Below are 23,653 nucleotides of genomic sequence, written 5' to 3'. Positions count from 1 at the left end.
TGGGAATAAGTTCTATGAATATTAAAAGACTTGCAAGGCATGAAAAATTTAGTTTCCCTTCTACTGACAATTATTTCTTCTGTGAACTGTTAGACATCATCGATTTTAATCTCATATTTTATAAATGAACAAATCTAGGCCCAGAGAGGTGAGGCAGCTTTCTAAGGGTCACACAGCAAACACACTTCTGCAGGACTTTTTCCCACTTCCCAAAATGGCAAGATGCAGGTACTTGGCAATCAGTTTTTTTGTTTGTTTGCTTTTGTTTTTTTTAGTTTGATTTCCAAGAGAGTTATTTTTAAACAGAAGGCTGCTTCACCTTGGGATATTTTTTTAAGCAAAAAAAATAAATAAATAAGCAAGTGCACTAGGTTTTTCCTTTTAAGTCAATTTAAAAAGTGTGCCTTCTCTGTGCTGTTACAATTGGCAGGCCGACATCTTGCAGACAGACTGTTCTAGTCTACTAGGTTAGTTGTTATCCCAAACGCAAATCTGACTCACGGGTGAGATCATGAGAAATCTGGACTATTTTTCTTGATGACTTTTTCTTTCCTATTCCAATTTTCTTTTGTGGTATTTGGCTCTGTATGATACCCATGCTGGAGAACACAATCTTGCAAGGGTTGTTCCTAGGATGGTCTCTGCTGTCATATGAATCACAAGACAGCCCAAGCAGGTTTGGCCATGATGTGTATGTGGCTTTGGTGTGGAAACTTAGGGGTGTGTGTGTGTGTGTGTGTGTGTGTGCACGCGCGCGCACATTCTGACCTTTTGGCAAAGTAAGAAGATTTCTGTTTACTGGGATTTCAGAAATTGTGGTAAGGCCCTCTTTCTCATCAAATGGATTATTTTCATTCAACAAATGTTTATTTAATATCTACCTTTTGTTAGGTACTGGTAATATAATGGAGACTCCTCCATCTAGAGGAGGTTACCTATAATTAAATAAGTAAATATCACCTAGTATGTGTATTAAGGTAATCTTAGCTGCTATAACAATTAAACCCCTAGGTTTAGTGACTTAATATAACACAAAATTATTTCTCTCTGACCTAAAAGCCTAGTGCAAGAATTCTTGGTTGGTGGGAAGCTCTCCTCCACATGGTGATTTAGGGCTCTAGGCTCCTTCCTTCTAGTGTCCCCATAATTTCCTAGGAGTGCAGTGTATTCTGCCAGTGGAAAGGGAAAGAAGGAACATTTACTTCTGAAATGCCTTGCTTTGAAAGTGGCACACATCACTTCTCACATTTCCTTCGTGAGAACTAATTATATAGGCCCACTTGGGGGCAAAGGGGCCTGGGAAATGTAGCCCATGACGAGTCTACACTAGGAAAGGGGAATATGTAGAATTTTGGTGTTTGGCTGGCCTTCTCTGCTATTGTCTTATAAGTACTTTTTTTTTGGAGGCGGTGAAAGGTGCTCAGAACACTACACAGGCACAGAAGAGAGGCACCCAATCTGAATTTGGGGGTGAGGGAGTCAATACTTTTTATTCTTTCCTTTCCCACTCTTCCTCTTGAGCTTGATTTCAGTTTTCCAACATACCACTTTCTTTCTCTCTCTTGGTCTCTCACACCATTGCACATGCTGTTTCCTCTCCCAAGCACTTTTCTCCCACCTCACCTTGCCCTTCCCCTGGCTAAGTCAGTATTCAATCAGGTACAGACTTGCAAGGCATTTATCCCAAGAAGCCTTTCCTGAACCACAAATCCAATTTGCATGTATGTGTTTTGGCCTTCTATGAAGGCAAAGCAAGATTTTTATTTATTGGCATTTGATTGCCCACAGAAATATCCTGCTGCTAATCATATAGAAGTTTTACATGGCATAAATGTCAGGAGATCAAGGCACATTTAGAGAGAAGAGGGAGGTAAGGAAGGGATTACATGATGGTGGGGTGAGGCAGGGACCTTTATAATTTTCAAATGACTTGGAGGTGAGAGTTCCAGCAATTTGGCAGTGGAATGGCAGCATGAAGCTACCAGGCCACTTCAGTTCAGGAAACTACACTTGGGTTTCTGGAGTTGTTTCTCAGGGTTCATTTCTAAAAAATAAATAAGAAGGTTTTCCAAGTGCTGGTTAAGGAGTGGGACACCCAAATCGGGGCAGAGGCTGTCTTTGAGGAAGCATCCTTTCTGACCAGGAGGAGAAGCAGATGGTTATGCAGCCAGCCTCAGTCTCCAAGAGGAGGCCGTAAGGAGTGCATCTTCCTGTTGTAGCAGGCCCAGGCCCTTACAAAGAAACACGGGGTTTTAATTTTTTGGATATAAGAAATGAGCATGTTTCTCCTGCAGCTGAACTTATCTCCTTGTGCAAAAAATATTTTCTTACTAATTATTTTTAATGATCTCAAGGAAAAGTGCCTTTTGCGATTATCTTGACAAGTTCATACATGCAAGGAGCCTGCTGATCCTGCATTTATGAGACGATGACTGCTTTTACTGTTTAGCTTACCATTAGAGTGACCTAAAAATAGACCGGTGAGCTGGGTGCTCAGAAAAAAACTTGGCAGGAGGGTTTAGGAAGGATTAACCCCACTGGTTCTCCACAGAATGCTGTCGATTTCTCTTCTTCTTCACACTGGCTGGAAGGCTTTTCCTGAAGCTGGGGGGGGGGGGCAGGAGGGGGCTGGGCTAATCTCCCATGGCAGAATAATCCTAGATACAGAAACTGAAGACACAGAATCCAAGGTGTGATGGAAATCTTTGAGGTTGATTAGCAATGTTTGACTAGCAGCCCTTCAGGGACCCCCCAGACTCAGCCCCCAGGTGGTCCTCTCTGTTTCTTGTGATTTGTCAGCCCAAGTGCAGATATTCCTCCACTGACTATATGTAGAACACCTATCATGCATCCTTTCAGGCACTAAGGATGCAAGGCTGAGCTAGGCATGCAGACCCCGGGGCCACACGGCACTCGCATTTTAGGACGAGGGAGGCCAGACATGAAACAAGTAAACTAATGAATATGCTACCTAACTTCAGGAGCCAAATGCTGCTAAAAGACAAGGCAGGTTCAGGGGCTACAGAGTGATGGAGGAGGCTTGGTTAGATAGTATGGGCAGGGAAGGCTGGTCTGAGACAGTGACATTTAAGCAGAGAGCTAAGAAATGAGGAGTCAGCCAGGCACTGATCAGAGGGAAGGGGGATCCAGGGAGAAGGAACAGCAAGTACGGGGACCCTGAGGGAGAAACACCAGCAGGGCCAGTGACATGGAGTGGAGCCTGCATGTAGTAGGACTGCAGAAGTCCTGCCCCATGGCCAGCGCACCCCAGGAAGGGCCAAAACAGATCTAACAGATCGCCAGAAGGCAGGAGGCAATGGGGGTGAGGCTACTTTAGAGCAGTTTGACTCCCCCTTAGGAAGGGAAAGGACGTCTGCAGAGAGAGTACAGATGACTTCTTTTCATTGCTCTAGTCTAATACATGCGGGTATGTGGGTCTGGTTTCCAGTCTTTACGGGAATTTGCTTTCTAGTGCAAAGGAAGGAACTGATGTACGCAGACACCCTTGTGGTTTGGAGAAAGCCATTGGAAGTTGGTGGAGTATTAAACAACCGGTTTCTGTTCCTTGGGACGCTGGTGCTGTTCATCACCCAGCCAGTGCTCTGCCTTGTGAGAGGATCCTGACTTTGTGCAGAGAACTTCAGGCCTAATTGGCCCATTGTCCAGCTACTTTGACCATTGCCTGGAAAGCTCCTCAGATCTGTCTAGTTAATAGCAGCTCTGTTGCTGATAAATTCTTTGGAATCTCCTGCTGCTGTTGGGTTTTTATGACACATTTGCATGTCAAGATCGTTCAGGTTTTGGAGTTTAGGTTTCCTGCTGTTCCTAAGTCATAAATGGATAGAAATAACCTGGGAGGGGATTCTGTTCCAGGGTTGTGAGTAGATGAGCTTTAAAAACATCAATCTTATTTGCAGGCAAATAAGGCTAATGATAGACTAGGGGAAACAAAATAATTCAAAATCAGCAGTGAGTGCTTGGTTATTTCCAAAGAGCCCGCTTTTTAATGAAGTGCAGTAGAGAATTAAGGATAAGAGGCAAACAGGTAGAAATAGCATCCCAGGAGTTTGTTGTTGATGTTGTTTTTTAAAAAGATAAAAGTAAAAACAGGCCAACTGAAGCAAGGGAACAGTGTTGGGAACTCTTCTCCCCTTTGTGGGGTTGGGGCTGGAACGCAGAGCCTGTGCAGGTCTGTGGGTCACTGAGGGAAGCAAACTTCCACCACAGGGGTGATTTTGCCCCCAGAGGACATTTGGCAAAGTCCAGAGACATTTTTGGTTGTCACTGGTGGTGCTGGGGACATCTAGCAAGTGGATGACGCTAAGCACGTGCCAGTGCACAGGACCTCCCCCCAACAAAGGGTTACCCACCCCAAATGTCCTTCTGCTTACTTGTGGCTCCTTGTTCTGCTCCAGCCAACCTCCAGCTGAGAAGTGGCCCCTGCCACCCTCCCCTAGGCGTTATTTCATCTCCAAGTGAAGGCCTGGAAGGGCCTAATGTTAATGATCTAATGCTAATCTAAGTTTCACAGGTGCATGTAGTACTTCAGACAGACTGAGTAACCTCCCTAAGCTCACATGGGTTTTAGTAACAGAGGTGGGATTAAAGGACAGGAAAAAACCTTAGGGGCTTTTGCAAAAGGAGTTGTTGCTGGCTTTTTACATTCTACTCTTGGATTATCAGTTCCTTCATTTCTACAGTAACTGTTTATTGAGTGTTACGTTCCTCACACTCTGCTGCTACCTATCACGTGGGTAAGCATGAAGACTGTCCAAAATGGGCAATACAATTATAATGATTGTAATAGTAATGTTGCGAACCTTATTGAGGGTTTTCACTGGGCCAGGACTTACTAAATCCTTTAATGAATCCTTTATCTCATTAAATCCTCCCCACAATCCTGCAAGCAGGTACTATTACTATTCCCCTTTCACAGGTGACAAAACTGAGGCTCAGGCCACATTGCAGGTAGCAGGGCTAGGAATTTGAACCTAGTTCTACCAGATTCCAAGCTAGAACTCCTAGCTACTGAGCTCTCCTCTTTTTCAACATGATGATGAGAAATTAATTGTTACTGTAGTTAGGAGATGCGTTAGAGTTTAGACCAAAACTCAAGGAGAAGAAATGTAGATATATTCTTCTGGATTATATTACTCAGGCCATCAGTAAGGTTTTTGCTAATTTTTTTTTTTTAAAGATTTTATTGGGGAAGGGGAACAGGACTTTATTGAGGAACAGTGTGTACTTCCAGGCCTTTTTTCCAAGTCAAGTTGTTGTCCTTTCAATCTTAGTTGTGGAGGCCGCAGCTCAGCTCCAGGTCCAGTTGCCATTTTCTAGTTGCAGGGGGCAGAGCCTATCATCCCTTGCGGGAGTCGAACCAGCAACCTTGTGGATGAGAGGACGCGCTCCAACCAACTGAGCCATCCGGGAGCTCAGTGGCAGCTCAGCTCAAGGTGCCGTGTTCAATCTTGCAGGGGGCAGAGCCCACCATCCCTTGTAGGACTCCAGGAGTTGAACCGGCAACCTTGTGGTTGAGAGCCCACTGGCCCATGTGGGAATCAAACCGACAGCCTTCGGAATTAGGAGCACAGAGCTCCAACTGCCTGAGCCACCGGGCGGGCCCCTTGCTAATTTTTTGGTTGCTGTTGTTTTTAGATTTTCCAGGCATATCGGGACTTTTTTTTTTAACTTCCATAAATACTTATTCCCATTTACTGCTTTAGGGAAGTGTAAATATCAGGGTTCCTGCTAAAGCAGACGCTGCAACAAGGATTTGGGTGCAGGAAGTTCATTTGAATCCTGGTGAAGAATGGGGAGGTAAAGGAGGAAGGGAAGATAGCTGATAACGTGTACGGTAATGAGGTCACTGCAGGACGATGGTGGCTCAGTCCCTCTGTGGGTCTCTAAGACAACATACCTCAGAATTGCCCCACCCAGACAAGTGAACGCCAGGTTATTCAACTGCTAAGTCCCACTCTTACTCCTTCATGGAGTGCAGGTTGCTTCTGGGGGCTTGAACTCCCTGACACTTCCCTCAGGCACAGAGAGAAGCCTAGAACAAGTTTGGGAACTGTGCAGTGATCTGGGAGGGTGGGCCAGGAGCTGTGACCACAGCTTCTGCTACAATACAATTCCTGTCCTCAAGGACCTCCCCCTGCTATGGGCAAGGACATCAGCAGAATTCATCAGCAGGGTAATGGGAGGATGAGCACAAGAAGTGGAGAACAGCAAAAAAGAGAGAGCTCCATCTGGGAACATCAGGGAAGGCTTGCCAGAGGGGGTGACACTGAAGGGCTGAGAACATATTAAATACAGTTCCCTATCACCGGCGTCTTCCTTATTCTCATTGCTAGGACCTAGTGCAGTAACAACATGTTGAGTGTTGCCTGACCTTTGTTGTCTGAGAGCTTTGAATTCTCCTTTTCCTGCGTGTTGTCATGCCAGGATACTCTTGTGGTCAGCAGCAGGCTTATGAGCCTGGCACTCTGTGCTCACAGCAGCAGCCAAAACCTCTAATCCATTGTCCTTGAAGTTATGTAGCAAAGAGGCACATCACAAGAGCCGGTCCTTCTTCAGATCTAGATAGCAGCTTTTACTGGTGTGCAGTCTTGGAGGAGTGGCCGACCTGGCTGACCCTATGTTTCCTGACAGTCACACAGAGGGCAGTGATCCGTGGCCTGGACTAATGCTTCTCAATGCAAAATTTAGAAAGCAAAAAGCATGCATGCAGTTCCCTTGGAGAGCTTCTTGAAACACAGATTCCTGGGCTCCACCTCCAGAGGTTCTGATTCTGAAGTAGAGGGGTCAGGTCAGAGACTCATCCTCTGCAGATGGCCACACGTGAGTAGCAAGGTTCTAGGACCTTTCATCCAACTCTCTCCTGGATGTTTTCACCTAGATTAGTGTTTTGCAGCCTCGGCACTATTGACATTTGGGGCTGGATGATTCTTTGTTATGCATTGTAGGATGGTTAGCAGCATTCTTGGGTCTCTGCCCACTAAATGCCAGTAGCACCTCCTAGTAATGACAACCATAAATGTCTTCAAACATTGCCAAATGATCCCTGGGAGGCAAATCATCCCAGCTTGAGATCCACTGACCCAGATGTTTCAGAACATTGCTTCTCAGACTTTCATGCACATATGAATCACCAGGGAATCTTGCTAAAATGCAGATTCTAATTCAGTAGGTCTGTGGAGGGGCTTGGGAGTCTGTATTTCTGTCAGCTCCTGGGTAATGCTGATATTACTGGTGACCGCACTTTCAGTAACAGTGGTCCACCCTCCAGTGAGTGGAGAACTTTGAACCCAAAGGCTCCAAGGCATCCCCTTGAGGTAACTTTGAATGGTAACTTTGAATGGTCCCTCTAGTTTGCTCCTATTCCCCCAGGTTGATTAAAGCTGTAGCTTGCACTCCCCCCCCCCACCCCCGCCCCAGTGCTGGGACCTTTGTCCTGCTTGTCCAAGGAGGTGTTCGCCTTCCTCTGTGAGTGACACACACAGGGACCTCACTAGGGCCTTCTCAGTCCCCAAAGAGCCCACTTGGCACTTTTGAGTCTTTTGTTTTTTTTTTAATTTGAATTTTGAAAGGAGAAGAGAGGAGGAGGGAGTCTGCCCTATGAAAGGTAAGACCATGTGTGCCAACCTGAACTTCTAAGACGTTTACAGGAGGTAATCTCTGGGGACTAGGGTTTAGGGGATGGTTCCCAGAGCCAAAGACGAGGCTGCACTTACGGGATCGGAAGGCCTAAGGCAGATGTGGCTGGGAGGTGGGGGGAGCCACTCCCTTTAGTACCACTGAACCCAGGAATTATTCTGGTAATGAACTCTATTGTAGGCTTTTAGAAAGACTGGTCACCTTGCCCATTGTTATTTTTAGCTATTGTCTGTTTCCTATTGTACCAACAGCAAAAAGTCTTAGGAGACCTTTTCTCTATGCTTTAGTGAAAAGGTCTGAGATACTGTGGGGGAAAGAAGAATGGATGCTATACAGGGAAAGTCACCCAAAGAAGGCATCCCAGTGTGGGGAAAGGAGAAGAGCAGCAGGGAACTGCCATCCTTGTCTCTAAATTGGGGTGGCCAGGATGCCCGCTGGGACATCTCAGGTGGGAACACCAGCTCTTTTCCACAACAGCTCTCTTACCTGTGGCTGCTGGTTCTGTAGGGCTAAGAACAGGACTGCTCCCCTTCAGTAAAGACTGTTGGGTTGAAGGTGGGGTCTCCCCATGTTTCTATGGGAGCATGCATTCTGAGCTCTAAAATGCAAACTGCTACCTTGGTGACTCTCTCTGGCTGGGTTTGGGATGTTATGTTAGATGAGCCCTACCCAGAACAACAGGATGTGACCCTTGGATTTCCAGCAGGAAGGTTGTGTGCAAAGGTGAGCTGTAGAAAGATTTGTGTGGACTAGAGAGGAGGGAGATTCGTCAGCGCTATGACTGAATGTTTATGCACTCCCCTCCCCCATCATATGTTGAAAGCCTCACCCTTAATGTGATAGTATTTGGAGATGGGACCTTTGGAAAGTAATTAGGTGATGGAGTCCTCAAGATGGGATTGGTGCCCTTATAAAAAAAACACGAGAAGATCTCTCTGTGTCTCTGTGTCTCTGTCTCTGCCTCTGTGTCTCTCTCTCTCTGTCTCTCTCTCTGTCTCTCTCTCTGTCTCTCTGTCTCTCTCTCTCTCTCACATTACCACAAAGAAGACTGCTCACCAGGAACCAAATCTGCTGCCATCTTGATTTCGGACTTCCCAGGCTTCATCACTGTGAGAAAGAAACCCCTGTTTTTACGGCATCCGGTCTGTGGTATTTTTGTCCTAGCAGTCCAGGCGATGGCTTAGAACAACAGGATTCCAAATGCTGTCTATGAAATACAGGTGCTGGTCAGTGCTGGAGTTTCTATCAGTCTGGTGAGAATCGAGGAAAAAGAGGTCGATACAATGAGTTTTTCTTAAAGCTAAATGCATTCATTTTAAAAACAGATTTATGCTGCACTTATGGCCTTCCTACTTTGGAAGAGGAACAGTCTTATCATTAATTCAATTATGGTGTTTCTCAATAATATGTATTTATTTAGTATATTTAGTGGCAAAAACAGAAATACTTTTTAGTTCCAAAAATAATTTGTAAAATTTTTATTGGCCTTTGAAATCCAGATGTCTAGGAACCACTGAATTGGGCAATTATAAAAGTGGAGGAGAGAGATCATAGCGGTCTAGACTAGGGTAATGGCCGTAGGAGGGGGGAACGGAAGAAGGAGGACGAGACAGAACTCTGTGGCTGACTGGATGCTTCTGAATTGGGTGACTTACAGAGTGATGATGGGACCTTTCAGAGAAATGCGGAGGTTGGAGAGGGAGGATTCTGGAGACAGATGAAACATTTGGGAATCGTAATCATAAAACATGAACAGCTACACTTTGTTGAGGGCACAGTACTGTGAGCTTCATTTCCAATATTTCATTCAGTCAATGCAACCGCCCTTTGAGGTTGATGTTATTATTGCCTCAAAGGAAAGAGGGCCGAGAGAGGTCTTCTGTCCCAGCCGAAAGGCATGAAGGATTCATACTTGAGACTTTGGGAGCCTAAAGCCCAAGAAAGCACCAAGTCACTGTTCTGTGCCGCATCACCATCTGTGTAAGGCCTGCCATCTCTGTGAGAATCATCTTTTTAAAAAAAAAAAAAAAGATTTTTTTATTGGGGAAGGGGAACAGGACTTTATTGGGGAACAGTGTATATTTCCAGGGCTTTTCCAAGTCAAGTTGTTGTCCTTTCAGTCTTAGTTGTGGAGGGCGCAGCTCAGCTCCAGGTCCAGTTGCCGTTGTCAGTTGCAGGGCGTGCAGCCCACCATCCCGCAAGGGAGTCGAGGAGTCGAACCAGCAGCCTTATGGTTGAGAGCCCATGCTCCAACCAACTGAGCCATCTGGCCACCCAGAAGCTGAGCGGCAGCTCATTGACTTCATTCTAGTTGTGGAGGATGCATCTCACAGGCCCATGTGGGAATCGAACCAGCAGCCAACCAGCAGCCTCGTTGCTCTGGTGCTCACCCTGTTCACTCTGGTGCGAACCCCAGAGCTCGTGAACCCCAGAGAATCATCTTAATTGTGATGATGGTTTCATGAATATATACATATGTTAAAAGTTACCCAACTGTGTGCTTTAAATATGTGAGGTTTATTATATGTCAGTTACAGTTCAATAACACTCTTTCTACAAAACCAAACTCATGGGAAAGGTGGTCAACAGGCATTCCCCGACAGCCCATGCATGTTGCAGGTTGGATTCCCTGCGAAGCCAACTCTGAGTGGTAATACCACAGAGGAAGTTCCTGGGGCATAGCTCATGCTCAGACCCCATGAGGGAATGGTGGGAAGTGGGGCTGGACTGTAACACAGTCTCAGCCAAGGACTCAGACTATCCCCAAGAGCTCTGGGCTAGGATGGCCCTCAAAAGTTGCCCTGAGTCGTGATCAGGGAGCTTGGGTTCTGTGCCCCACTTTGGAAGCAGCTGCAGAGGTAATTCCCTGAGGGAACGGGCAGCTGAGGGCTGTGTGTTGATGGCACTCCTCCAAATGAAGCTTCAGTCCTGTGTCACAGCACCCCCTGTAGTCTGGGTGTCTTAAATTGTGTTTCTTATTTTTGCTTTTCGATTATGTCAAAGGGAGAATTAACTAGGGTTCTGTCTCATTAGGTAACTCTTCTGTTTTTAGACACTTGGTGATGTCAAAAAAATTTTACCCTGCCACACTGTTTCAGGGGAAGGGAGGTGGGCAAGATGGTGGTCTCTGGTTATAATGCCGCCTTTCATTGAATTAACCAAGGAGAAGGGCCCTCTTGTCTTGTGTGGGAGAAATACTTATCAGAGGATTATCTTCCTGTTAAAATGACTTTACAGGTGCTTCTTATTTTCCTTGCACTTGACTGAAAGATTCATGCTGGATTGGCCCAGATTCCAAGTTTTTTTGTGGAAAGCAAAATATTTTTCACTTTTGCAAAGCAGCTTATGCTTAAAGACACTTCCAGTAGCTTATGTTTTCAAAAGTTTCCCTCTTGAAAACAGGATTTTAAAAAGCAGGTTGAGACAGCTGCTCTTTCATCTGGAGAGGTGTGTGTCTGAGAAGGACACTGAGATTTGTCACAGGTGTCTCGTGGGGTGTTGTGACCTGATAAGATACTTGTCATTGTATTGTGTAGTAGTGTTTTGTGTTGCACTGAATTGTACTTTTTTTTTTTTTTTCGGTAACAGGCACTTAGGTAATGCTTACTATGTGCCAGGCATTGTTCCCATGCTTTGTAAGGATTAGCCCATTTCATTTACTCTCCCTAGCATCCTCATGAAGGAGTGCCTTTTTACAGATGAGTAAACAGGGACCTTTGACCTCCAGCTAATGGGATGTAAATTTGGAAAGTCATGTACTTATGTCTACTTATTTATTTTTAATCCCTTCCTCTCAGAAATGAATGCAGATTTTTGAAGCTTCCTCTTTCTATTAAGTCTCTTAGATCCTAAAGGACTGAGACACTATACACCTGGGACTGTTAAACTCACTCTCAAGGACTCTGTGGAATGCCTAAACTTATGCAAATGTACAGTCTGCAGAATTTTATCAAATCCTGAAACAACATCACTCCCAAATGTTCAGCTCTAAAGATTTTAAATGTGTCTTCTACAGCATCTTGCTTAGATAGCTGACATGGAATTATTTTATATTTATGATGTGTTTTGCATTTATGAAATGATTGAGAAGACTTGTCAAGTCCCCATTCACTCACTCATTCATTCACAGTTGGAATAGGCGTCTTGGAAAAGCTGAATGGAGGGTGGGGCCTAGAGAGGGAAAGACCCTCCATTGGCCACCTGTCACCAGAATTTGCCTGGATCCTAGGGGACAAGTCTGATGGTGACTTCAGCTTCCCTTTGCAGCCAAGATTCTTGTCAGATGGAAGGAGTAGAACAAATATTGGAACTCTGCTATATGATTGTTATATATAATATGTATTATTATTATTACATATTGCAAACCTTTGCTTTGCAGACTGCAACAGAAAGGCTTCCACCCCTCCCTGTAATCAGAGAGGAAGTCAGAATAGTGCAGTGCCCAAAGAAAATCTCCCCGGCCATCTGCTAACAAAAGGTAGAGGGAGATGTCTGTGGATTCACCCTCCTGAGGATTGGGAAGAACTTTGCACTTCGAAAACCTATTTCTAAAAACATTCCTCACGCATGTCAGCCTCAGGAAGATTAGTCTTCCTGTACTGGCTGGAATCGATCTGCATGTTGTCCCATCTCTGTGGCTAGACCCTGGTGGTGAACACTCGCGGGCAGCCAGGAGCAAGCTGGTGGCCGTGCAGTCTGGGCCTGCCAGGCTTCTCGTCTGGACATGCGAGCTTAATTTCTCTGCTGCTCTCTGGAAACACATGCTGCCTGCCTGCTTGTCCTTGAAATCCCTGACCAGGCGCCAAGCCCTGCTGGGTTTGTAAATACCTCCTGTTGTAGGTGCAGGGAGCCTGTGCCCAGTCTGGCAGCTTGTCTCCTGCAGTTTGGAGAGATTCGCCATAGCAACTGGTCTAGCTCGTGCTTCTCTAGCAAGTCTTGGCTTCTTAGATAATAGTTTATGTTTATTTGGGGGATTGGCCAACTCTGAATTCCTTCCCAGGATTCCCCCAGTTTTCTTGCCCTCAAGGTCAAAACCTGCAGAATAATTAGCACCATACGTGTAAACAGTTCTGCCTTCTCCGTGAATAGACACCATTGCCAGATTATCGCTAAGTGCTTCTGAATAGGGAGCCACCATTTGTGTGGAAAATTACTCGTTTCCTTCCTTTAACCTGTGATAAACATCAAAGGTTTAAGACTGTTGGTTTAGTGAGATTTACATCTATTTATCTTTAATGAACTTTTAATTCTGGAGTAATTTTAGATGAACAGAAAAACTGCCGAGATAGTAAGAGTTCCCGTACACCCTTCACCCTGTTATTACCATCTTACATAACCATGGTGCATTTCTCATAACTGAAACCAAGAGGGCACATTTCTATTAAGTAAACTCCGTGCGTTATTCAGATTTCCCTAATGTTCTTTGAGCCAGGATGAGATCCAGGATATCACAGTGCATTGAGTAACATCTCTGTTTAATATCAGAGTATCTCAGCTGAGGGCATTAAAAAAGCAAGACAGTTGATTGTGGGGTCCTCTTACAGGGAGTAAGTACATTTTTCCTCTCTAATAACAGCTAAAACTTGACTGGCATCTTGGGTTGTGAACAGCAGATGGTATTGACTCATTTGATATCATAGATACCACAGATATTTTTTAACTTTTATTCATTTAAGTGTGTTTTTCTAGGACCCATCAGCTCCAAGTCAAGTAATTGTTTCAATCTAGTGTGGAGGGCGCAGCTCACAGTGGCCCAGGTGGGGGTCGAACCGGCAACCTTGTTGTTAAGAGCACCGCGCTCTAACCAACTGAGCTCACTGGCCGCCTCTAGATACCACAGATTTTTCAAAGAATTTATTGTCCAGCTTGGGTTTGGATCCAGGGACTGCTATTTACAGTCATACCTCAGATATATTTCAGGTTTGTTTCCAGAACACCGCAATAAAACAAGTGATACTCTTTTTGCTGGTGGAGGGTCTTGCCTTCAATTGGTAAAAATGCAACATCTGTGAAGTGCAATAGGTAAGAGCACAATAAAACGAGGCATGCTTGTGTTAGATCTACGGCTTCAAGAAACTAAAACTCTCTGGGCTTCATGTTCCTCATATAGTATATAGAGATTCTATGTACATATATGTAATATATATAATATAATATATAATGTGTGTATTATATGTGTATGTATTACATATATATAATATATAATGTATGTATTATATGTATCATGTATGTATTATATGTGTATATTATATATTATATGTATATTATATATGCGTATCTATCTGCCTGTCAGTACTTGCCTTTCCTACCTTATTGGATCACAAAATGCTATGTGGAAAATTTTCAAAGCTATTAATATAAAGCTCTTTCCCAAAGTTAGTCCTTATAATAAAACCGTAAGTATGTTTCATTAGACATTTTAAAAAGATATTGGTAAGTTGATTTGAGCAACTGTTTGAATCAAGGAGTATATGTTTTCTACAGTTTTCCTGTCCTGATCGTGTTGAGTTTCCTGGCCCCGGGACGGTGTTGATAAGCTTGAGTTATTTGGCGTTGAGACAACCCATCTTCCTGTAACTGCAGCCCAGGGCACCTTATCTCGTGCCCATTTGGTGACTGGTCACATCATAGGCCTGTGCCCTTCTTGTGGCTCTTCTCTGTTGCTTTTGGTGACTATAGAAACCCTATTTGAAAACCATCCAGCTCCCCTGAGCGACAGTTTCTCCCAAAGAAATGGTGCTGGAGAGGTGCTTACTCCAACTAAGTACATTATAGTAGCATAGTTTAGATTCTTTTACCAGGGTAGAAAATGCAGAGTATAGGACCAAAGGAAGGGTATAATTTTTTTGGAACACCGCATTCTTTCTTCTCCCTAAAACCCATAGAGATAATTATACGATCGGAAAATTAGACCCCACAGAAAAGTTTAAAGGAACGGGGACTGGTTAAGCCAGAGGAGGTGACAGAGAGGGGTAGAAATGATGAGCTGAAACAGCTGTTCAGCATTTCCTGTAGGATGGAACAGGAGGGGGAGTGCTCCTCAAACTCAGTCAGAGGGGTGAAGGTTCGACTTGGCAGTGAGAGGGGTTCAGCATTCTAATGGGATGCTCTCATGTCTGTGGTCACTTTTAAGTTGTGGTATGCAAGGCCAATGCTAATAAGTTTATTTCTGCCAAAGTCCTGTGTCCACAGTCTGGGCAGACTGCCCCTGAGAGGGTCTCGGTGCCTTAGTGATAGCTTTGGGTTTTCTGAAGCCTGGCTTCCCATATAGGTGCTCGATTGGGAGAGGTGGAATTCCTATTAAAAACAAGGCTTTATTACAACAAGTAAGCCACTAACTGGTACTCAACTTTGTATTTAAGTAAGGTGTGTAACTTTAAAGGTTGAGAAATGTAAATGTAAGGGCTAATTGGGTTATTTTGCTTCCCCATTTAAAATTCTTAATAATTGTTTAAATTCTATTTGTTTTTTTCTCCTCCATGGTTAAATAGAACTAGCACATTTTCAATCATTACACTGTGTGTGTGTGTGTGTGTGTGTGTGTGCGCGTGTCTGTGCGTGTGTACACAACATATGTACATGGTTCAGAGATTTTGGAATTACAGAGCAGCTAAGCCTCAAAAGCTCCACAGGTGGATTTCACACAGGCTGAGAAATTTCCATTTTCATCACAAGCTGCCTTACTCCAGTGCATCCTTCACTCCTGCCTTGCTCCCGGCTTCTCATCTGAAGTAGAAAGACCTCTTCTGCGCTTGCATTAAGTGTGCACACCAGCTGCAGGAATCCCGTGGTACTCTTCCCTCCAACTTAGATGGGAGTCCTTTCTCTTTCTCTGGACATGACCAGTGCTCAGACTTTATCTCTTTGAGGTGATCTCCTGCCTGACCCCTACCATCTGGTGTTTGCAAGCAATTTACCTTGACCCTTAAGTTTGCTCATTAAACACGCTCTTTGGCAGCTCTGTAGCTCCTGCAACTTTTACAGTTTTGCTTTGGGTACAGGCTGCTTCCAACAGAGCCTGAAGGTACAAAATCTCAGATCAGAATGTCAGAAAAAAACAAAAGAAAGAATTAGAAAAGAAGGTCATAAGATTTTCATGCTGATTTAAAGTGATTTGTCTACAGTCTTAGAGGGTAGAATGTGGGACCATATTCTTTGAAGATTTCTTTTTTTCTAATAACATTTGTTAGGTTGCTTTTTAAAAAAATATGCAAAGTATAAAAAAAAAAGTGACTGATGACTTTAATGTTCAGATAATTTCTTTTAGTGTTTTCTTAATGCATGCTAACAAAATTCAAACAGTGCCGAATGACAAAAATAAAAAAAGAACCTGAAAGCATAAACACATGGATACACATATTTACCCAGAAAAATAATAAACCACAAGAGGTCCTGTACTTTGCTGTTTTTCACTCCGCATGTCTTCCAGATAGTTTGATATCAGCACATACAACTTTCCTTCACCTTTTGTGCCATCTGCAAAGTAATCCATCGTATGGACATATGATCACGTATGTAAGCATTCCTCTGTTGAGATACACTGCTTGTTTTTAATTTTTTACTGCAGTGAGTGTGCAGTGGACATCCTTGAACATACAATTTCTTCCATGTATATCGGTTGGATAAATTAATAGAGTTAGTAGGATTGTTGGAACAAAGGAAACAAACATTGTAAATTTGATAGATACTGCCATATTGTCCCTAAGAAAGGTAGCACAAATTTACACTCCCAATAAGCGTGCAGAAGGATCATTTTCTATATACATGCACCAATATTTAAAAAAAAAAAATTGACCCAGGTGGACATTATTTTGCTCTGAGCTTGAATTTGGAATTCAGCTGTTTCTTTTTGCCCCAAATGCAAAGTCAATTGTCCCAATATCACTTATCAAACACTGTATTTTCCCTATAGATCTGAAATGCTACCCTCATTGTGTCTTTATGCCAATGAAGTTCAAATATACTTTTCGCAGGTTGAGCTCCATCCTCATGTGGCAGCCACCTGCCTACCACTAGCTCTTCTTGCATGTCTGATAGGCATCTCAAGCGATAGGTAGATATGATAATACAGTCCTTGATTTTCTACTATCACTGCCAAACCTGCCTCTGCTCATCTTCTCTTAGTTAGCAGCACCATCATGTACCCAGCGACTCAGATCAAAACACTAGGCATAGTCCTTGTTTCCTTTATTTTTCTCCTCCTTCCTTCTAACCCGTCAGCAGACTGGTACTATGTCAAAATTGTATCCCACATCAGACCACTTATGAACACTTCCACCACTAACACCTAGTTAATGCCAACATTACCTCTTGGATAGACCATTGCTGGGGAAAACTGGAATTGCATTTCCATTCTTGCCTTTGTAGAGTCCTCTCTCTACATAGTAGCCAGAGTAATTTTTTTAAAATGCTAATCAGATCATATCTGAAGACTAAAACCCTCTAATGGCTTTCCATCTCAGTTAGATGAAAATCCAGATTCCTCCCAGACCCTGTAAGGTTTATATAATTTGGCCTCTGCTTATCTTCCTCTCTTCCTGTCATCCACCATCTTCTTCATGTCTCGTGAACATGTGATGCTTCTTTCGACCTCAGGATTTTTGCTTTTGCTTTTCTCGTTGCCTTGAATGGTCTTCTCCTGGATCATCTTTGTTGTTGCTAGTTCCTTAGGTCTCAACTCAAATGTCACCCTCATTACTCTATCTCATTGTCTTGCTTGATTTTCCCTGCAACACTTACCACTATATACATTTCCTTATTTTGTTAGTTATTTAAAGTTTAGAAGTTTTGTCTGTCCTGTTGGGTACTGATTTTTCAACGTCTTGATCAGTGCTTGGCACATAGTAGGCACTGGAGCATATTTCTGCAATTTTGTTTTACACCATTGCCCTGTCTTTTGTTCTCCATTGCTAATTTGTTTTAATTATTGTAGCTTCATAATAAGTTTTAGTGCTTGTACAACCAGGCTTTCTCTGCCCTAACTCCTTTTCACCCCTTTCTCTTTCATAATTTTCCTAGCTGTTGTATATTTCTTTTTCCACAGGAACTTTCTAAAAGTACTCTTTGTTGGTGTTTTAATTGGATTCACATTGGATTTGTAGATTAATTTGAGGGGGGGAGAATCATTGAAACTTTTTGTCGAAAAGCAAGTTAGGCCTTTCTCTTAAAAATTTCTTCCAGTTCCTCAATAGAGGTAAAAAAAAAAAGAAAACTCGAATATGTAGAATTTATTTATTTATTTATTTATTTATTTATTTATTTATTTATTTTAATTTATTTTCTTTTTGAATATGTAGAATTTAGAACATACACAGAAGTACTGAGGATGGTAAAATTAGCCTTCCTATCCCCATCCAGCAGCCTCTACCACTGTCAACTCATGGCCATGCCTACCTATCCACACCACTCCTCCCCCATGTTATTTCCAAATTCCTGCCATCATTATGCTATCTGTAAATGTTTCAGTACGTATTTCTAAAAGATAAATACACTTTTAAAAAATATATACCTGGCCGGCCTGGTGGCTCAGGCAGTTAGAGCTCCATGCTCCTAACTCCGAAGACTGCCTGTTCGATTCCCACATGGGCCAGTGGGCTCTCAACCACAAGGTTGCTGGTTCAACTCCTGGAGTCGTTCAAGGGATGGTGGGCTCCGCCTCCTGCAACTAAGATGAACACGGCACCCTGAGCTGAGCTTCCTCCTGGATGGCTCAGTTGGTTGGAGCGCGGGCTCTCAACCACAAGGTTGCCAGTTCGACTCCCACAAGGGATGGTGGGCTCCGCCTCCTGCAACTAAGATGAACACGGCACCCTGAGCTGAGCTTCCTCCTGGATGGCTCAGTTGGTTGGAGCGCGGGCTCTCAACCACAAGGTTGCCAGTTCGACTCCCGCAAGGGATGGTGGGCTGTGCCCCCTGCAACTAGAAACGGCAACTGGACCTGGAGCTGAGCTGTGCCCTCCACAACTAAGACTGAAAGGATAATAACTTGAAGCTGAACGCACCCTCCACAACTAAGGTTGAAAGGACAACAACTTGACTTAGAAAAAAAAGGCCCGGAAGTACACACTATTCCCAAATAAAGTCCTATTCCCTTTCCCCAATAAAATCTTAAAAATATATATAATATAGCTGTAATACCATTATTATACAAAAAAAACTAACGTTTCTTTATCAGTAATTTTAAAGTTACCTTCTAATAGATCAGACATGTTTCTTATTGAATATCAATATCTATCTAGTTATAGACAGATAGATATTTCTTATTGAATATATATATATCAAAGTTTTAAAAATCTTTTTTAGTTTCTGTTGAAAATGGAGATATTTGTTCCCACTGCATTTTTCAAACTGTTATTTAGATATACAGAAGGTGCCAAAAAAATGTATACACATTTTAAGAAAGGAAAAACTGTATTAAAATTGTAATACAATGAATGATGCTAGCATTCATTTGATCAGTGCCATCTTTTGAGTGAACATCATACTACACAATTCAATTCGACTTCAAAAAATAATAGAGATAGCATCTCTTAAAAATGTGTACTTTTTTTGGCACCCAGTATATTAAAACTAACAATTTTCATACATTAATTTTGTAATTAACTTTGTAGTCTGTTACCTTATTGACTTTTCTTATGGTTTGTAGACTCTCCTAGTCTTCTCATGCCTGTGGTTTCAAGGTTCTGGAATCTGTGCTGTGAGGACCTAAACACGTGGAGTCTGTGCACACTTACCATGTACAGCGTTGTGGAGTTGATGCACAGAGGCTAAAGGGGACCCAAGCAGGTTATTAGATCCCAGAGGATCATTTGGGAATTCACTTGAGACACAAAAATAATCAAAATCATACACTCACACTCGCAAATGCACAAGAAGTTCGTCGGCAAATGCAAACTAAGTCACCGATTTTCAAGAAAGGCTTCAGAGTATAGGAGATCACAGCAAGATTAGATTAGACTAAAGGCTTCCAGGAGGTGAGGGATTGAATGTGGCAAAGACACACACGAGCACATCCAGCCCTGGAACCCCGTGCCCGCGATTCCTTATTGGAATCTTCATTGTCAGATGTGTTTCAGAACTCAGCTTTGTTTGCATCTTTAGCTAGGTCACACAATGCATATAATCTGTTATATACCATTTCCATTGGGGTCTAGACTAGCACCCGTAATCAAATGAATTGATATTTCGGCAGGAAAATGTATGAATATTATAAAGTTAGGATGAAGAAAGACTCCAAATTGGCCTCAAGACAGTTCAGGTCCGGCAGAGTTTTGCTACCAAATGCCCTACAAAACAAACAGTTGTCAAAGCTTTCTGGATTTGGAAACTGAAATTGGAACTGTGGACCCCTTTAAGCACAGGCTTTGGTGAGACTAAACCAGTCCCCTACGGAGGCAGTCAAGAGATAAGCAGGGCTGGCCCCTTCTCATGGGATTGGCTGTCATTGCATTAGTTGACCTCCAAGGTCCCATGTTCTGAGAGTCTTCAATTACACACAAACACACTAGAACCTTAGGCTTGCTAACAATCCGTGTTTCTTAATGCCCCTTATTCTCCTTGTCCCACCCCCACCCCTGCCCCGCACTCTTGTGGCAAAACCCAAATGACTGGGTACTGAGCTTCTGGCCCACTTTTCTCGACCAGGTGACTAAAGTGGGTGCTGGATGTACTGAGCAGGCCGCAGCACTGAGAGCCTGGGTACAGAGGGATTGACTAGCAGGCTGGCTTCTCCCTTCTAGAAGCTGAGGGGAACGACTGGGTCGCTGGGTCGTGATTACCTCCCAGGGTCTCCCCCTTTCTTTTCTCCTCAAAGGAGATTGAATGAATATAATGCACAGTTCTTAATAGTTGCTCTACTTGAGGGAATGAGGTTTCCTCTGAGCAGAGCAGGGGGTAGTTAGCTGGGTCACAGCAAGCAAAGCTACTCTCTCAGCAGTTTCTGTTGTGTTTACAGGCCTCCCTGGGATAATTAGCATTTCCGGTTACTCAGGCAGCAGCCCTGAAAGCACAGGGCTGCTGCTCTATATATGGGGACTGGTGAGGACTGGCTGGGGCTTGGAAGCTGAATGGCCCAGCATCTGTGGGATTCAGGATGAAATTGTCCAGACCCATTTCTAAATACCACCAGATCCTGCCATAAGGTACATTGCTGTACAAGGGAAACTGGGTCACACCAGCCAGCCTTTTCCATATATGTAGTGTGGTCTAATAAAACAAGTTAGAGATAATGGTGTGAAATTTAGTCCTACAATCCCCACCCCTTCTGACTGGAGTCTGCTGAGCTCTGTCATGGTCGATTGTATTCCTGAGAGGAGCTCCTCCGGGATTTTCCTCCCTGTACCTAGAGAAGGTTAAGGAATCGTGTCTGGCGCACTGCTCCCTGGGCAAGGGAGATTACTGGAAGGTTATGATGTTCCCCTTGTGTGTCCAGTTATTCATCTCTTTCAAAAGAGGACGAAAGGACCGTGCTGCTTTTCTGCTCCGATAGTGCTGAGGCATCTCTTCGCGGGGTCTTGGCTGCAAAGTCCATCCTTAGAAAGGAGAATGGGAAACTCCTGAGCTATTTAGGTGCTGGCAAAGTCATCAGGACACCGCTCAGGTCATTTTAAACATTATCTGCGGCCTCACACTTAGTTATCCCCTGACTTTTGGGAAGAGCCAAGTCTCAGAGAACGCTGTGGTAAAAATACCATTTGGGATCAAAAATGAGTTCATCTGTGTGCACGTTCTTGAGGTAGTTGCAGCGAAGTAAGACACTGTCAAAGCACTGATGGTCTTCTAGCTGCAAAGAGCAGTCCAACAGTGTTGCGTTTCAGCGGGCTTCCAAATGACCCTGGCGAGTTCCTTAAGGTCATGACACTCCCGTTAGCTCATCTCATGGAAGTGTGGACCACCTTGCAAAGTACCTAACACACTGCCGGTGCCTGGAATGTGCGAGAAGATGCTCAGTGTTTGCTCAATAAAATGCTACCAGTGATGGCAGTGGTGGCATGGTGCTCGTGTATTGCTTTCCTGGGGCTGCCATAGCTAATTACCATAAACTGGGTGACTTAAAACAACAGATATTTATTTTTCTCCCAGTTCTGGAGGCCAGATGTCCCAAATCAAAGTGTTGGCAGGGCTGTGCTGCCTCAGAAGGCCTCGGGGGAGAATCTTCCTTTGCTTCTTGCAGCTCTGGCGGCTGCATGCGTTCTTGGCTGGGGCGCCCTCACTTCAGTCTTGGACTCCATGGTCACACTTTCCTCCTCTCCTCTGTGTCTTCTCCTCTGTGTGGTTTGGTCTCGTCTCCCTCTGCCTCTCAATTGTAAGGATACGTGTGACTGCATTTTAGGACACACCTGGATAATCCAGGTTGCATGCCTTTTCTCAAATCCTTAATCACATCTGCAGAGACCCAGTCTTTTACCAAATAAGGTCACAGTCACAAATTTCTGGGATTAGGATGGGGACACTTTTTCGGGGGGGCACCATCCAGCCCACTCACTATAGTCAGTAAATGCTGCCTGTGGTGGTGATGGTGATGGTAAGAACAGTGACAACACAAATCAGTAAAGAAATGCATGCAAGTCTAGGGGAGTGGTCATGGTAGTGCCAAAAAAGGGACTGGGCTCTGGCCTGACTCGGTTTCCTACCCTTTACTGCATTCTGGACAGCCCTCTGTGTCCATAGCTCTAACACCCTCGTGGCCTTCTGCCCCAGGTTTGTTAGGCTCCGGGGCCAGCTCATGTCAGCCAGGACACCAAGGCCTTGTGCTTTTCCTCATGAGGGGTGTGGACCTTCTGTGAGGTCATTTCCAGCAGGCCCATCTTCTACATCCAGGCCCAGCCAGGCCCGTTGCTGGCCGCTGAGCGGAGCTGTGATGCTGTGCAGGTTTCGGCTGCTCCCCAGGCTTTCAGAGGAAGTGCCGCCTGTGTCCAGGCGGGGGCAGGCAGCGTGACCCCCAGGCCACCTCATCGGATGGCACCCCGTCCAGCTGGGAATCCTGCTGTCCTTCAGGCCCTTGCTTGGCTTAGTTTTGACAGCTCATTTGTTCCTTAATTTCAGGAGGGAAAGAGGCAGCTTCTGGATCTGGCAGGGACCTTGGTGTATGAGAGAAAGTCCTGATTGACGGGATCTACATGACGGGCCTGCTGCGCAGTGAATGGTTGGGTGTGAGGTTTCTAGGCCCTCTGGCTACTCCAGTGGGGGCTTGAATCTGGAAGTGGGACTGGGGGGAGAGTGAGGAAAGCATTTTCCTCTCGGTCTCCTTCACTGATGAAACTTTGGGGCTAGTCCTTCTCTTAGCACCCCCAGCAGGGAGCTCAGAACGAACCATAGTGATCTGAGTATATTCAAGGCCACTGGGACAAGCTTGAAGCCAGGAGTTGCTTTCTTAGCAAAGTTCATATGAAACTGGAGAGAAATTGCTGTCCAGTTTGCTCCCTCATTCCCCGTACAGAAATCAATGAAGGGACAGGAATTAGGAAACCTGGATGCTAGTCTCACTTTTGCCCTTATGGTCAGAAAACTTTGAGGAAGTTGCTTAAATGCTGAGTTTCAGATTCCTCGTGGAAAATGAGAGGTGAGAAAGGTAACTCCAGCCTGCTGCCAGGCTCGTGAGAGGAGCGAACGGGATCATACCTGTGAAGGCCCTTTTGGAAATAGATCATAACTACATCACTGCATCAGATTTAACATTGTTTTTAAAGAAAATAGCATCACGTGGGCAACTTTTAAGTAGTGCTTCTGTAATAATGGTAACATTGAAAATGTCAAAAACAGAGACAATGCTTGTAGAATGTTAACAGCCAGAAATGGCATAGGGTGTCTTGGCTTGACATGTGCACTTAAAGGGCAGAGGTTTGATCTGCAGTTTCTGGTATTTTTGAATCTATACTACCCAGCATGTAGGAGCTGCGCCATGAATGCTGAATGACTCGGTGGTCACCTGGTTCATCCTGCTCTTTGACCTGTGAGGAGCCAAGAAAGCCACAGAGGTGAAATGAGACGAGACACTCCA

At 44.2% G+C, this 23,653-nt stretch overlaps 1 protein-coding gene across 3 annotated transcripts in view; it reads left to right on the top strand.

The window, feature by feature from the left end:
- Positions 1-23,653, top strand: part of PDZD2 (PDZ domain containing 2) — a 331,929-nt gene that overhangs the window by 18,102 nt on the left and 290,174 nt on the right. The window lies entirely within an intron of this gene.

The sequence above is a fragment of the Rhinolophus hipposideros genome (assembly GCF_964194185.1).
Source record: "Rhinolophus hipposideros genome assembly, chromosome: 7".
NCBI classification, from domain to species: domain Eukaryota; kingdom Metazoa; phylum Chordata; class Mammalia; order Chiroptera; family Rhinolophidae; genus Rhinolophus; species Rhinolophus hipposideros.
This window is presented reverse-complemented; position numbering and strand designations above follow the sequence as displayed.